We start from the raw sequence: 17,094 nt of genomic DNA, 5'->3' as shown, positions 1-17,094 counted from the left end.
CACCTTGAATCCCATGCAGATGTATTTACCTCTCTTAAAGGGTTTGTTGCCCGTTTGGGTGTTTTTTGCTTCCGGCAAGGTCCTTTGTTGCTCTGGCCCTCCGATTCTTCCATCTGGATTTCACCTGCTCCAAGGTCCTCTTCTGGCCAGACCCCATTGCATTAACATGCTGGGTAATTTCAACCCAAATGTCTTTCTTATTTTTGTTAGTCACCATTCCACTTGCAACAGAGCTTCCTACTATTGAGGTATAATGGCACTTAACACCCTCCAGCAGTGCATGGGTTTCTGCAACGGTGAAATTAGGTCCTTTTGAGTCCATGGTTGCCCCTCATTTGTCGTAGTGAACATAGTATTTATAGGCCTTGGGCTTGATTGATTTAATTTAACACAAGCCAAAGCACATCAGCTAATGAGTGGGTGGGTATTTGACAGCCATCTTATATTCAGCCTTAAACAGAGAGAGAGGCACTGAAATGGCAGGTATTGTCCATCGCTATCACCATTTTGGTGGAAGAGGATACCGTCGAAGGGTATATGTTGAGTGTGCAAAACCACTGGAGCAACACGCCGATGAAGAACTGTATGCTCGCTTTCGCTTTGGGAATGTTGATATCAGACATTACTGACCTTGTCAGGCCAAAGCTTCAACGGAGAACCCGAAGGAGTCACAGTCTGTCTATGGAAGAACAGGTCCTCATTGGCCTGCGCTTTTATGCATCTGGGACTTTCTACCAAGTTGTTCGTGACAATATAGGAGTGGACAAATCAACTGTGAGTGATGTAATGAAAGCTGTGTCCATTACATTGGCCAGCCTGGTCAATCAGTTTGTTTCTCTTCCAAAGGATGACCAGATTGCCCAGACCAAGCACAAGTTTTTTCTTTTGGGGAAAATGCCCAATACTATTGGGGTTATTGACTGCACTCAATTGAATATCCAAGCACCTCATGAGAGGGACTGGGAGTACATCAACCGAAAGGGGAGGCGCAGCATCAACATCCAACTTGTGGGCGACGCTGACCTCATCATCACAAACTGTGTCGTGGCCTGAGTCTGTTCATCCAAAACAACCGACCGGATGGCATACTATTAGGAGACACTGCCTATCCACTTCTACCCTGGCTGATGACTCCTTTTCTTGCAGCAACCACACCTGCACAGACACGCTTCAACACTGCTCATTGCAAAACCAGATGTGCAATTGAGCGTTTGAATGGAGTTCTGAAGAGACACTTTGCGTGCCTTAACTACTTGCGAGTGGAGCCACAGGGAGCATGCAACATAATACTTGCAGGTATTGTCCTGCACAACATCGCTACCAGGCACAATGTCCCTCTCCCTGATGATGTTTATGATGCGTGACAGTGCCCAAGATGTGTCCATCTAAGGCTCTAGCAGGAACCGGATGAGGCAAAGGAACCCGCTTGAGACCCAGCTGAAGGACCACCTCCACATTAATGATACAGGCATCAGCCCCAGAGTCAATGAAGATGGCCAAGGTGTGGGGGCCATCTGGAAGGAGAAGGCAGCCTTGAACCAGAGGTCTCTGGCTTTGGGGTGGTGACAGGTTAGTTGAGCTCACCAGGATCACCCCAACTAACTGGTGAGCTCTAGCTTTTGCTGGACAGTTGGAGATGAAGTGTCCTGCTGCCCAACAATAGAGGCAAAGATTAGCATTGCGGCGGCGCTCACTCTCTTCTGGGGAGAGGGAGGTGCGACCTAACTGCATGGGTTCAGGATCCTCAACCTGATGATGCAGTGAGGTGGAGTTTGCTGCTGCAGCGCCCCCACAGGAGTGAGGTGGAAAAGAGCGTTGGGCCCCCCCTTGACCCTTCTCTCGTGGACGGGTCTGAATGCGTAAGAAATGCGGATGGCCAAATCAATCACCCCGTCCAAGGTGATGGGGGTGTCATGTGAGACCAGTTCATCTTTAATATAGTCAGCCAAACCGTGGAGGAAGGCATCACAGAGAGCAGAATTGTTCCAACTGGTTCTGGTGCGGAAATCGATAGATTAATCTGCCAGCGTTTGCTCACCTTGCTTCAGTCCTATCAGTCCGCTTGTTGACTCTGATCCACAATTCTCGAACCCAAAATCTTTGCGAAGCTCAGCAGCAAACAGGTCAAAGGAAGCACAGGCTGCAGACCGTCTCTCCCACTCAGCTGTTCCCCACAGTCGAGCTCTGCCTGTCAGGTGGTTGATGACAGATGCTACCTTTGCCGGTTCTGTGGCAAAGGTGCGGGGCTGCAGTGCGAACAGAAGAGAGCAGTTGGTGAGGAAGGGGCCACAAGTCTCTCGATCACCGTCGTAACGCTCCAGATATCCCACCCGGGGCTCAGGGGCATCTCTGGGAAGTGAAGAGGCTGGTACATGTGCAGGAGCAGAAGCTGGTTCTCCAGAAGAGGGGACAGACACGGCAGATGAGAGCTGGGAGAAGCGGGCTGCTAGCTGTTGCATCTGTCCAGCTAACGCCGCTAGCGCTCGTCCATGAGTCTCAGCAGCTTGCCTGGCTTCAGCAGCAGACGCAGTCATCATGCCCTGATGCTGCTGCAGGACACCCTCAATTGTCTCCAGGCGACTAAGTGGTGTGGGATTGTCTGCTGGGTTCATAGCTGGCCAGATTGTACTGTAACCGATATGGAGTGAACCCAATTGCAGCACAGATGAACCAGGTATACGTTTTAAAACAGTCTTTATTCAGAAGGTAAAAGCAGGTACACGGCTGACCAGGGGAGGGCAACAGAGAACTGAATCCAGAGCTTGATATGATTTCACCAGAGAATGTGAGCTGGTGAGGTGAAGCTGAAGCCAGGTGGGTCTCTTGGTGGAGCAGAAACAGGCCAGGCGCCAACCAGCCACAGGCAGACGAGGAACAGAAAACAGGCAGGCAATAGTTGTGGTCAGGGACAGAATGCTGGTGGATTTACCGGGGCTTAGACGAGAGGCAAAGGTCAGAGGCAAGTCGGGTCGATACCAGGTAAGCAATCCGGGAACAAGTGCAGGAGAATCAGGCATGAGAGCGAAGACAATCAGGCAAAGAGTGAGTGGTTTGAGGCTGCATATTTATAGGCTTGATTGGAGATGGTGAGCAGGTGAGAGCAGCAGGTGAAAGCTGTAGACTGATCAGGGATGTGGCTGAGCAGCAGAGCAGGGGAGGAGCCGAGCAAACTGTGACACCATCAGTACTTTTATTTTTGATACTTGAGTATATGTTGCTACTAACAAAACATACTAAATTACTTATGCTTATTAAAAAAAGTAAAGTCAGACCTGCTGAATGCAATTTAAAAATAAAGTGCCTAGATAATGCATGATTGGATTGGAAAATTAACATTTGTTGAGCTCTTTAATATGTCCAGGTAGACATATTAGAGGAGGGCACTGATGGGATATTTTCCTTTTCTTATTTATGGAGCTTGTGTTTTTAATTATTACAACTGATAATTTTGCCTATCTATATTTTCAGGAAGAAGAGCTGCGGGCAGAGGTCTTAGTCAGACCTGCAGATGTGGACACACCATTGGAAGGGGTAAGCTTTTTCACAGTTTCTATTGGTCAGATAGTGTTGGTGCAGCAGCTACGGTACAGACCTCTTTCCTTCAGTCTTTTCCACAGGAGGTTGAAGATCACATTCTTCATGATTGCAGACATGCAGCAGAGTGGATTGAGGCCAACAAAGCACTGTTCTCTGCAGAAGTGGACCCATCTGATGTGCTGTGCATAGGGAGGAGGAACAGGCAGAGGCTGCACAACAATATGGGAGGATGTGGAAAGAAGAAGTGGATGAACACCAAAAGGAAGCAATCCTGTAGTCACTTTTTATAAAACAGAGGACATGTGGAAATTCTGTGAGGAAATTATGGACCAAAGACATTATTTGGTATATTGTGAATGACACCAAGATGAGTATGTTTGTTTGATCATAAAGGGCTACAGAATATTTGATAATTTTGTGACTTGGTGTTTTTTATGCTTTTCTCATTGATCACTTAATAATTTTACTTGGATTAAACTGTAGATATCAAGAGTTAGGGTAGTATTTAGTGGTACTTAGGTGTTCCAGCAGCACAAGAACATAATTAGCATAGACCTAGAACCAAACATGAAAGTTATGGTGGTTAAGAATAAAAATACAGAATAATACAACAGAAAAGCTAATTAAAAAAAAAAAAATATATATATAGAGAAAAGATAATGTCAAATAAAGTCAAAATTAAATGATAATGAAAAGGCAGCGAAGTACTCTGTATAGTACCCAACCAAATGTATAGGCCTATGACATCTTATGAGATGTTGGCTTATGAATATAAGTATTAGCTTAAGAGAAAATGTGTGCACATGTTATTCCTGCCCTCCATTGTTTTCATGATCAGTTATTTGAACTCTTTTAGGCTTCTTGTAGGCTACAAATAGACAATTGAGCCCTGAGTCATGTCACCCACCATTTGTTTTTCGTAACGACTAAGTTGTAAAATTATGCAGTGCAGTGTATATTAGTCTATATGGCAATCATTAATGAGAAGTGTTTTGAAAAAGACAGGCTAATGCTTCAGTTGTCCAAATCAAAAACTTTAATCCTGATGATTACAGGTTATGGATGGCTTTTTGTCTGAGATTTGGACAGAATAAATCAAAATGCCCACGTTAGGGCTCATGCGCAAACGTAAAAAAGAAAAAAACAGAACAAAAACGACAAACAAAAAGTTTACCATAGAAACAAAAAAATTATAAACTATAGACAAGGAATTGATAGATTGTATGTCATATTGTTTACTAATTGATGCATTTGTGAGGAAAACGATGAAACTGGAAGTGCATTCGTGGTTTTATTTTGAAATGTATTCCCTGCATTTCCTGTCCTGACAGTGGAGCCTCACAGTGGAGGTCTGCGGCCAGGACCTCTTGTTCAGTCCTGACACTGTGATTATAACTTGTAGCATGGTATTAAAGAAGCTGCGGGAGCTCACGTGTTACGTGTTTGTGTTACTGCAGTGACGGCACTCTCTTCTTACACTGCTAACATATTGATCCTGTCTTATCTGTCACTCTGTTGTTGTTTAGCCACTTACATATTGATATGGGGAGGGCAGGGGCGGAGTGGCCATTGGAACAACATGGAGATTTTAACCCCTCATTGAGTTAAAACTCTTCAGAATCAAGTACGTTCCTGTGAAAACCTCAGAAATCTCTATAAAAACCGTAGAAATAAAGAGAGTCTAGCCACTATATAGAACACTTGTTGTGTCTCTACATCTCACTCGTGGTTGCTACAGTGTCACACTCACTCTCATTAATCCAGCCTACTGATTTTTGTTTAGCCTCCTATCTTGATCTAATTTTTTTCATTCAAACGTTACATAACTTTCATGACCACAAATATAAAATGGCCAACGATTGAATTTGTTTTTTTGTTCATAAATTAATGTAGAATGGTCGGAGCAAAGCCTCATGGGAAATGGGAACTGCGTATCGCTCCAATGATCGCTCCGCGTTTATCCAATGAAAGAATTGGGATGAATGAGCAGCTGTCAGACAGAGAGAAAGGGGCATGGTTGGAGTAGAGGATTTTCTTACAGTGGAAAAGGAATTGGATTTGTGTGTTTGATTTGCTCAGTTACACCTGGTGGAGGGCAAGAAGAGAAAGGAGAAAGGAGGGGCTGAAAAGGCTAGAATGAAGAAGAAGAGTGCATCAAAATGGTCAAAAATCACAGATTTATTCCGAAACTACCAGGCGTCAACTAGTGCTGCAGGTGAGTGGACAGGAAAACGGTTAGCTCAAGCTTTGACATTGTTGAGAATTAGCAAAACATTTGAGCTGAGTTCTTCATAGTTCCTCCTCAGTGGGGCGGTGTCTTCAAATCACGGTCTGCACCGCAAGTTTTAAACTAACACACACACAGAGACACCCCCCTGTCCTGGTGGAGGGGATGGGTTGGGCCCGTTGTGGGCCGGTGCAGTCAGAATTGTCCTGGTGGATTTTTATGTCCCACTCCGCCCCTGGGGGAGGGTATCAAATTCAGTCGGAGACTCAAATGTTGGTCTAGAGCATTGGTGTCAAAGTCAAGGCCCGTGGGCCAGATTCGGCCCGCCAATGAATTATCTTGGCCCCCGGGATGATATTTGATTAGTATTAGAACTGGCCCGCACGCCACAGCCCCCTGCTGGTGTTTTTCACGCAAAAAACTACATTACCCACAATGCAACGTTAGCCCGCGAACTCACTGTAGCGCTGCAAGTGGGCCGCCCCGTCTTCAATATTCTTAAGCATTCAGGGCAGATGTCAACGTTCAGCACCCCCCCCAATAATGGCTAAACGGAAGGTGGACGATGAGAACAGGGTGTTTTAAGCTAGGTGGGAGGCAGAGCACATGTTCACGGAGGTAAAAGGCAAAGCTGTGTGTCTTTATCTTGATATTAAGGAACACATTTTATTTTTGAAGGACATTTTCTTTTTTGCTGTTTGCCTGTTGAAAATGTTTTCCTTGAAATAACTAAGGTCATAAGAAAATATTGCTTTATTCATTTAATGTACAGGACATGTGTTTTCTCTTTGAAGGAAGTTTGTTTTTGTCTGTGAGCCTGTTGAAAAATGTTTTTACCCGAAATTACTGCTGGAGCCATACAAAAATATTGGATTATTTATTTAATTATTATATATAATACGGTACACTGTGTTAGGTCTTGGTTCAATAGGTTATATGCAATCATTTTAATATGTTTTAATAAACATTGAACCAGTCCGGCCCTCGGCTTGTAGCAAATTTGTTTTTTTGGCCCTCTGATGTATTTGACTTTGACATCCCTGGTCTAGAGGGTGATAGGGTGAGAGAGTCTGCAGACTATATATAAAAAAATTCAAAGTAAATTAAAAAATAAGTGAAAGATAGGCTATAGAATCACAGTTCTTTGAAAAAAATCTTGTAGTCGGCCTATATCAGCTGTATAAATACTTTTCTTAATAATTTGGATAGACTGAAAATAAATCAAAAATAAAATAAATAAATTAAATTTTGAAAAGATTAAAAGGTTGGCAGATATTTAAAAACATTAACTTTATTGATGAGAAATGTTCCTTGTCGAATTAATAAATTGATAATCCAATGTATCGACAGCCTTGGTCGTTGTTAACTTCCTGTCAGCTGATGTCACGCATAGACACGGCAACAGTAAGTTAATTGGGACACATTTGGATAGCTTATTAAGGTATCTTTTATATCTATAGTTTTGATTTTGAGTCATAAGAGGGTGAGCTGATCAGTTTGCTGTGTCGATCTGCTGACAGCGGAAGGAGGGCAAGGCCAGCCATAGAGGAGCAAATGGGAGGAAACGAAAGCGTCTGGTTAGAAAACGGTCTTGTTGTTACAAACAGACTCGTTGGCGGTATGCTTTTGAGTTCAGCGAATAGAGAAAGTTTGCATTGCTTTGCTTTGTTTTGTAAAAATGAAAGTCGCAATAATTTTTTTAAAGGATTGGTAGAAGTAGAATAGATTAAGTGGAGAGAGTATTTTGCAGGAGTATCGGCCGACGACCTGTATAGGTCCGGTATACGATACACTTGGACATATTCTCTACCACGGGAGAGAATCAGGAGGATAGTTGGTGCAGTATGGATGAAGTGGAACAAGACGATTGGCACTGGCACTAGGGAAGTGAAAGAGAGTGAGGAGAAATGGAATGTCGTAGTGAGGTTTGAAGAGCCAGGAGTGAAGAGTTTGGATCCAATAAAATTGACAAAAAGTTGAGTTGCCCGCAGAGCTATACTTTGGATTTATGGGATACGGGGTAAGAGAGTTCACTCATAAGCCAATAAGATGCTTGGAGTGCCAGAAGTTTTGTCATGTAGCTAAACTGTGTAAAGGGACAAAAAGATGTGCGAAATGTGGTGGGGAGCATGACTATGGAGAATGTGGAGAGGGGGTAAGACCTAAATGCTGTAATTGTGGAGGGAGACACAGTGCGGCCTACTGGGGGTGCGAAGTAATGAGAAAGGAGACTGAGATTCAGAGTGTGAAAAGGAAGGATAGAGTTCCTTATGCAGAAGCAGTTAAAAGAGTGGAACAAACAAAGAAGGATAATGAAGGAAATGTTAAAGGGGAAATACCGACAGGAAATGTGTCGATACAGAGGCAAGAACATTTCAGAGAGGAGAAAAAGGAGAGGGAGGAAAAGAGGGACTTGGTTATCTTTATTGCTGGGGTAATTAATGCAACAGCTGAGGTTAAATCTAAAACTGAATGGATTCAAATCATTACAAAGGCAGCAATTCAACATTTGGGCGTGGTAGACCTAAAATGGGAAGAAATAAGGGACTGTCTTGCTGTGCACTCAAACCAGGAAGTAGGGAAAGGATGATATGTATTATGTTCATTTTACAATGGAATGCAAGGAGTCTGTTGGCAAATGGTCGAGATTTTAAAAAGTTTATAGATAGTAGGAGTATAAAACCAGAAATAATGTGTGTTCAAGAGACATGGTTAAAACCTAGATTTGATTTTGTTTTATCTGACTCTACTATCATTAGACAAGACAGAGAACAAGGAAGTGGTAGAATATGTGGTAGTGGAAGTATGGGCAGATAAAAAGAAAATAGTAGTGATTAATTATTATAACGCTTGTAAACAGCTAGCATTAAATGAACTAGAGGAAATAGCTGAGCTGTTTGTGCTTTGTCGTCTCGCAGGTCTCTGCTGATCGTGGTGGTGCTTGCTGCCGTGGTCCTACATGACGCTTCCTGCTGCTATTGTCACTGTTACTCATATATACTATCACTAGTTTAATAAACTATAAAATTTGTAGCTGTATCGTAGCTGCTATTGCCACTACTCATCATTGATCATGTTTGCCACCATAATTATTATCATTTTCATATTCTGTCACCTTAGCTGTGCTTGTTTCTACTATTCTGTTGTATTAACTGCCTTAACATATACGTCATATTCACATTACTATAAATATTATAGTTACTGTTAGGCTTTGCTTGCATCTCTGGAAGTGTGTCTGTCTGTCTCTCTCTGTCCATCTGTGTGTCTTTTCTCTCTTTCTCTCTCCTTTTCTTCCTCCCGAACCGGTCAAGACAGATGGCCGTCCTCCACAGAGCTGGGTCCGTCTGACGTTCCTGCCTGTTATAGGGAAGGTTTTCGTTGCCACTGTACTCTACAGAGGAATTGTTGGGTCTATGTAAATCATAAATAAGTCATTGAGTGTGGTCTTTACCTACTCTGTAAAGTGTCCTGAGATAACTTTTGTTATGATTTGACACTATAAATAAAATTGAATTGAATTGAATTGAAATTGAAAATAGAAGGTCAGGATAGAGATAATGTTGTATGGTGTGGAGATTTTAATGCCCATAATACACTGTGGGGAGTGGAAAAGACAGACAACAATAGGCAGGTAATTGAAGAATTAATGAATGATAGGAACTTAGTTTGTTTGAATGATGGTAGAAGGACTAGGATTAATATAAGAACTGGAAAAGAGTCCGTACTAGACCTCACAATTCTGTCCAGTAGAATGGCTCCAAAATGTGAATGGGAAGTGCATGGAGAAGGCACTATTGGAAGTGATCACTACCCAATTATATGTAAACTGGATGTTGATGTAAGGTTGAGCTCAGAAGATAGCCATGGAAGGTGGATTTTCAAAAAAGCAGAGTGGAAGAGTTTTAAGGAAGAAAGTGATTTGTACATTAGTTCAATCCAAGAAACAAATGATGTTGAAAGAAATGAAAGTGAGTTACGACACAGTATTTATATGGCTGCAATTGCTTCAATACCAAAAGTTCAGGAAAACTAGTTCAATACTAGTAAGAAAAGTGGTTCCATGGTGGAATGCTAAATGTGAAGAGTGTTGAGATCAACCTGCAGTTACCTCCCCGGGTCCGTTGATCGGAGGATAGAAGGAGAGATCTTGAGACGATGGCTTGAGATCACACCAATATCTTGATTGGAGCACTTTGCAAAGCGGAGACAAGTTCTGATACAACACACACTAGGTCATACTTCAGAAGAGTCTGTTGTTGTCTAGGGGTAGCGGCTTTAATTACCCTTCTGTTGATGGTAACGCCTTAAAGGTAAAAAAGGCGGCAATGGGCATTAATCTGCCTGGCAACACATTATAACACTAAAAGCTGAGTGAAGGAAATTAGTGCATGTCCCTATATGGCTTTCTATAAAGAAGAGATGTGTCTGTGTTTGCACCACAGGAAATTGTTAGTTAATGAGTGTGTGTGTGTGTGTGTGCCTAAATTGAGAAAATGAGCATTCCTCTGTTCTTTAGGGTCATAACGAGGTGATGTGTGAGTGAGCACGAGATCTCTATCTTCCACACTCTACAGATTTGAACTCTCTTTTCTGTGAGGCTCTGTGATGCAAGTTATTATCTGCTCAACCAGCCAGGACTAGTCTCATTCCAGGGGTTTATGTACCATGACCCCACTGTGCACCAACTTCAGTTTAGCCATTTCAAAAGCCACATGACCGAGCAGCTCATTTCACTATCTTCCACAAATCCCCCTTTTGAGCTCTCAAAAGAGCTCAACATCAAGCGTTCGCAATTGCGGACAATCATTGATAGCAAGCATGGATATAGCTCGGCCGTATGCTATAGTTCGGCCGTACATGGATTTTAAGAAAAAGCGTTGGAATCACATCTGTAGTGGGTCTACACATCGACCAGTCTAATATCCCGTACATAGTCACCATCTTCATTCTCCTGGTTTTCCTGTTCTTCAGCTAACAGTAGAGGCATGGTCATCATGACAGGAGCTTTACCTTCAATGGTGGTGGTGATTAGCCTAACCATCAAAGATATGATACATGGTACACAACAGCATCCAAAAGTTACCAGTATGGCCAGGAAAACAGCGATAGACAGAAACAATGACAGAATCAATCGTCTTCCATTTTCCAAATACTCTGGTGAACCATTCATCCAAGGGGTTATCCAATCCAGAATGTGCATAGTTTAAGAGAGGGTTCGCAATCCTTCTAAGGCCTTGGTCACTGAACCGTCCGGCGCAGTATTGTTGGGAATGAACGTGCAACACATGTCCCCAAACATTGCACACACACCCCCTTTTTCGGCTAAAACCATGTCCAAGGCCATCCTATTTTGAACTGCCATAAGTGAAGTCGGGGCTAATTGAGCCGAAAGACCTTCGACTGCGTCCCTGGTTAAATTGGTTAGTCGCAGGACATTGTAATGCACATAATTGATGCGATCAACATTTTTGTTGGGCGGGATCGGGAACACAGCGCTGATAAGGGGGATGTTTTCGAAACCTGCCGCTACTTGATCCGCTAATTTGTATCGGTTGGGGACCCTGCGTGGTACTCCAACTGCATCAATATACGTAGGATTGTTTAATGACGTATCAAATGAACCGGTGTGTCGTTTCTGGAGCACATGACGTCGTCAACGTTGTGTGAGTGCCTGTCTAGATTACATCTTGGGGTATAGTCAGACCATTTGTAACATATGTAAGTACCATTGTTTTTATTGGGCGTAAATGGACCTACTGTGGTTTTGTTAGATATCGGGGGAAACAGATGTCCCAGAGTGGAACAACTGGTATCAATGCCGTTAGTCAAGCTCATCATGCAATTATAGCCTACTGTGTCGTTTGGAAAGAGTGGCGCTGGCACTGTTACTAAACTGGGGCGAGCAGATGCACATGCTACACAGTCCCCTTCACTCTGTTCTCGCGCTACCTGAGCTACCCAGGATACCCACAAGTTTTCTTCAGAGTACCCGGTAGCCATCCGTACTACATCTGCCGGTTTCAATAGAGAGTAGTCTATGACCTTAAAGGTAGATCCCAGGTCCGGTTTAGTCGCTGCGGCTGGAGCCGACACAGTGGCTAATGCGGTGAGGTTTTGAGGACGAGCCGGGTGTAAGTTCAGTTTTATTAGGCCCATGGGGTCCTTTCCTGTGATATCTAACCCTAATAAGAAATAGAAGGAGTTTTCGGTATAGTTCCAACAATGTCCACTTGGGCGGTTAGGATACGGATTGGCTGTTAATTGTAGGACACTCATTGTTAATGGGTTTGTTTGTGCACTAAAATCCCTCTGTATACGAAAGTACCCCGCCGTTTTTACCTTTCCCTCCGAGGTCGTCGTTTGCGGGTTAAAGTCTCGATTGGTGGCCTGCCAGACATGGTTCCAGCTAGGACACCAAACCTGGCTCCCTGGCCACCCCAGCTGGCAGAGACATACGTCATACCCTCTATGCGAAGTTGGCTTGCCTCCACAAGGAATTACGCTACACAGGTCAAATTGGAACGCCAAGGTTGAATTTAGGGTGTAATCTTACTCAATTCCCTCATATTTCTGTATGCACTTATCCTTTTTTTGCGTTCCTCGTTTCTCACAAGAGAGCGGGCTAAGGGGTGTCACTGCCTTACTCTGTTCATGCTGACCTTCGCATAACCAAAAAATCAGGGGTACAATTATACATGTTAGAGCACCACACGATAATAACACTCCTCTATTACCAAATAGTAGCATGATTTAGCACTAAAACCTAGTGGTGCCTGTGAGTATTAGTTTTAGCAAACCTAAAGCAAAGGAAATAGCAAATATTACGGATGGAAAAATTAAAAAGACGTCGTCTTCTTCGGGTGTTGGTTTTAACGAGCTCAGGTATACTACCTTCCCTCCAGTGCCACCAGGGGATTATTCTGCCCCTTGTTGGTCGGCGGTCTTTTCTTCTGTACCAGCCGGTACAGTGCACGATGCTTTCAGGTCCTGATGCACCTCACTCAAGGAGCGTTGTGGTTCTGCCGCTGCCGCACACTGGCTCCACTGGTACCAAGTGTCGCCTTACCCCTTCAGTCGGACGGCGTGGGACGTTCGCTCCACCACCTGGTATGGACCTGTCCAGCGAGTTTCGGACCACTTCCGCTTGATAACCTTCAGCACCACCCAGTCTGTCTCCGCCGTTGGCTGGGCCTCCGCGTTGCCGAGTCGATCGGTCACCTGTTTGGCGAATGCTGAAATGAGACTTTGCAATTCACGGAAATACTCTCTGTTGGTTAGTGATTGGTCATCATTTTTCATACCAGGCAGCCTAGACTGTGGCCCTGGCAGAGCCCTTCCCGTTTGCAACTCAAAAGGCGTGAAACCTGTGCTCTGATTCACAGAGCTCCTAACAGACATCAAGGCTAATGGTAGGGCGTCAACCCAATTCATTTTGGTCTGTGCACAGATTTTGGCCAATTTGTTTTTTATAGTCTGATTCATTCTTTCCACTTTCCCTTGTGACTGGGGATGGTAAACTGTACCAAACTTGTGTTTCAAACCCAACATTGATTCAACCTTCTGCAAATCCTGATTCTTGAAATGTGTTCCGTTATCTGACCTGATTTTCTCCGGGAACCCATGTCTCGGGATGTACTGGTTTATCAAAAACTTAATTACCGTCTTACTGTCTTCCTTCTTTGAAGGCCATGCCTCTGGCCATCCTGTATATGCATCCGCACACATCAACACATACCTATACCCTCTTACCATGGTAACCATATCTGTATAATCGATTATGATTTCTCTTCCGACTCTGGGTTCTAGAGGATATCGTCCAGGATGTGGTTTCACCGTGGGTCTGGCATTGTACTGTGTACATATTTTGCATGTGGTCACAAAGTGTTTGGCCATGTCTTTCAGATAAGGATGCCACCAATGTTCCAGATTTCTCATCATCTGAGCCACACCCACATGTCCCACACCGTGTTCTTCAGCTAAGGCGGTCTGTCTACCGTCCGGTGGCAAAACGAGACGCCCATCCGGGCCTCTCCACAAACCATCCGTTTGTGTGGCCCCTCTAGCTTTCCACATGGTTTTCTCCTGTGGAGACGCTGCTGCTTGTCCATTTTTGAGTGCACTCAGATCAGATAGCACTTCTGCCTCTGAACACACCACTATTGCTTGTGTTACGTATCCTGCCGCCTTCTTTGCGGCTTGATCAGCTGCGTCATTGCCTTGTCTTACTCGTGTGTTGACTTTGTCATGTCCTTTGCATTTTATTACTGCTACCTCGTTTGGGAGTAATAATGCATTCGCCAGTTCTCTCATTTCAGTTTCATGTTTGATGGGTTTTTTGTTGGTCGTCAGAAAGCCTGTCCTTAACCATTGTTTTAATTCTACATGCACCGCGCCGTTGCATACGCGGAGTCTGAATAAATGTTTACTCTCTGTCCTTCACCTATTTTTAGGGCCGCTATAAGGGCCAGAACCTCCTCTCTTTGGGCTGATTGCTGTCCCTGTATTCGTTCCGCGCTTCGTGTGACGAACTGTCCTTGTAGATCCTCTACCACCGCGAAGGCAGCTTTTAACCCCTCCTTCTCGTCTCTAAAGCAACAGCCGTCTCTGGCGCCATCAATTGCTTGTGCCTGCAAGTCAGGTCGCACTTTTTCATCCCTATATATTATGTCCGCGCACGTGTGAGGTTCTCCTGTTCCCATTTGATCGGCCATATTTATTCCTTCATGTGTGAATGTTAAATTCGGGGCTTCGAGTATATGACTCAGTCTTCGTTGTCGTAACGCCGTTAATGTGAATGCTTGTGAGTTGACATATGCTTCCACACTGTGTGACGTCAAAACGTGTAATGAATGGCCCATGACGACATGGGCCGTTTTCTGGATGATTTTAGCCAAACCTGCTGCGTGTCGAGTGCAGTCATGATGTTGTTTTTCCATTTCGTCTAACATGACGCTTACATACATTAATACTATCCTATCTCCCCCTTTTCTCTGGAACAAAATGCCGTTGGCACAGGCCTTTGTGACAGTGACATCGAGACAGAACGGTAACGAGTAGTCTGGAATGGCCAATTCAGCGGCGGACGAAAGTGCCTGTTTAAGATTGATAAAAGCTTCTTCCGCCTCCTGGGTCCAGTCAAGAGACGCTGAGAGATTCCGCATACCCTGTTCTTTCACGAGGTTGCGCAAGGGAGTCGTGAGTCCAACATAGTCAGCAATATATGCCCTACTATAGCCTGTGAGTCCTAAAAACGACAGCATGTCTTTTACTAACACGGGTTTTGAATGATGCAAAATGGTGGATTTATGCTGTGGAGAGAGGCTAGTCCCCTTCTGAGAAATTACCCTTCCCAAAAAAGAAACCTGCTTTCGACAGACCTGCAGTTTGTTTTTGCTGACTTTGAATCCCCCTTTTGCCAAATGAATCAGAACGAGTTGCGTCGCTTGTAGGCATAACGTGGACGTTGGTGCAGCAAGTAGCAGGTCGTCTACGTACTGAACCATAGTCACTTGGACGGGTAAGGTACAGTCGACTAACAGTTCCTTGAGGGTCTGATTAAACAGTCCAGGGGAGAGGGCGAAACCTTGTGGTAGGCGGGTGTATCTAAGTCGTTGTCCTTGGAAGGTAAATGAAAAAATGTCCCGTAACTCGTTGGCCAAAGGCAAACAGAAGAACGCATTAGCCAAATCAATACAGGTGAACCACTGTTGTTCCAGAGCCAAATTCGTGAGCGCAACATATGGGTTAGGAACTGGTACTGTGGGAGTACGAAGGATGTCATTGATGGCCCTCAGATCATGGGCCATGCGATATTTACCTGTCCCTATTCTTTTCAACCGGTAAAATGGGCGTGTTCCATTCGGAATGTGATTGCTCCAGGACCCCTGAGTGGAGAAGGCCCAGGATTGAGTCAGCTATCCCCTCCTCAGCTTGAGGCTTATGCGGATATTGCCTGATCCAGATAGGACTGCCGTCCTGTATCTGGAAAGTGACCGGCGAGCATTGTACCATGCTGATGTCCGTCGGGCCATTTGCCCATAAACTAGCAGGAAGTCCGGCAAGTATGTTGGCGGCCTCTGGGTGATCTGTCTGCTCGCGGCCGTGATGTCTGGACAACTGTGCATGTTCTAAGATTACCCGATCAGTTCCTGAAACTAAAATACGATAAGTGTTAGTCGTATGCGAATATTGGACTTGTGGCAGTGGTGTGTCTACCCAATCCGTTTGCTGTATTGCCCTTTTAACAATGCTCCCAAGTTCCTTGGCCTGATGTTGAGGATGCAGCGCCAGAGAAACGTGTGGTGACGCCTCGTCATCCATCATGTACCAGGAAGTCTGTTCAGGTGTTAAGTTAACCGCAGCAGCCACGCCCTCTGGTGCAACATAAATGTATTGTGTGTCAATTTCTCAAGTCTGCCCTTCAAGGCAGCTTTGATATTTATCCTGATACCAATCAGTTTGTGCTCTATCATAGAACAGTGTGACATGTAGTGGATCCGCAGGAGAGACGTAGGGCTCGATCTGAGCTATCCAGGGTTTCCAGAGAGAGTAAGCCGAAAGAACGCTACCCTGCCCCGGCGTTTGTGGTTGTATAGTTCCCCATTATATGTCGACGCATTGTTCGGTTACAGGTTGCAGCAGATATTGTCCAGCTGAGGCTGGGCCATTCGAGCATGGCAGTCGAGTACCGTCCGGTAGAGTGACAACCAGTCCATCAGCACAACACAGGATGGATGCTCCCATTTTAATGAGCAAATCCCTCCCCAGGAGATTCATAGGGACCATGGGAGAATGCACAAAGGGATGCGCAAAAGTCTGTGGGACAATTTTTGTTAACAGGGGTTTGGTAATAGACAGAGTTTGTTTTTCCCCAGAGAAGCCCACAAGTGTGATGGTGTTTGAAGATAGAGAACAGGGAGGTAATGATTTTATCGTTGAGCACATGGCCCCCGTGTCAACCAAAAATGGCAATTCGGCCGTTCCTACTTGTACAGACAACATTGGTTCTGCCGTGGGATTGTTGTCCGTGTGGTTCTCGGGGGTGTGTCAATATTGGCCATGTCTTTCAGATAAGGATGCCACCAATGTTCCACATGTCCCACACCGTGTTCTTCAGCTAAGGCGGTCTGTCTACCGTCCGGTAGGCACCCTCCCACTGTGGAAACTGGCCGGGATCTTCGTTGCTGCCCTCTGGTGGGGCCTCGTCAGTGGCAGGCCAAGGAGGACATGGAGGTCGTCGTCCTCCAGATGCACGGCCTCTGGCCCTGAAACGTGACGGACCGCCCTGTCCTCTGGGGCAGTCTCTGGCCCAGTGTCCTTGGTCACCGCAT

At 44.8% G+C, this 17,094-nt stretch overlaps 1 pseudogene across 1 annotated transcript; it reads left to right on the top strand.

The window, feature by feature from the left end:
* Nucleotides 1-476: 476 nt before the first annotated feature.
* On the top strand, nucleotides 477-1,364 carry LOC310966216 (putative nuclease HARBI1; annotated as a pseudogene). Its single transcript has one exon. The product of its transcript is annotated as a putative nuclease HARBI1 (transcript).
* The last annotated feature ends 15,730 nt before the right edge of the window (nucleotides 1,365-17,094 follow it).

Source organism: Echiichthys vipera (genome assembly GCF_963691815.1).
Source record: "Echiichthys vipera genome assembly, chromosome: Y".
Taxonomy (NCBI): Eukaryota; Metazoa; Chordata; class Actinopteri; order Perciformes; family Trachinidae; genus Echiichthys; species Echiichthys vipera.
The sequence above is the reverse complement of the archived record's forward strand: the minus strand, read 5'-3'. Positions and strand labels throughout refer to the sequence as shown.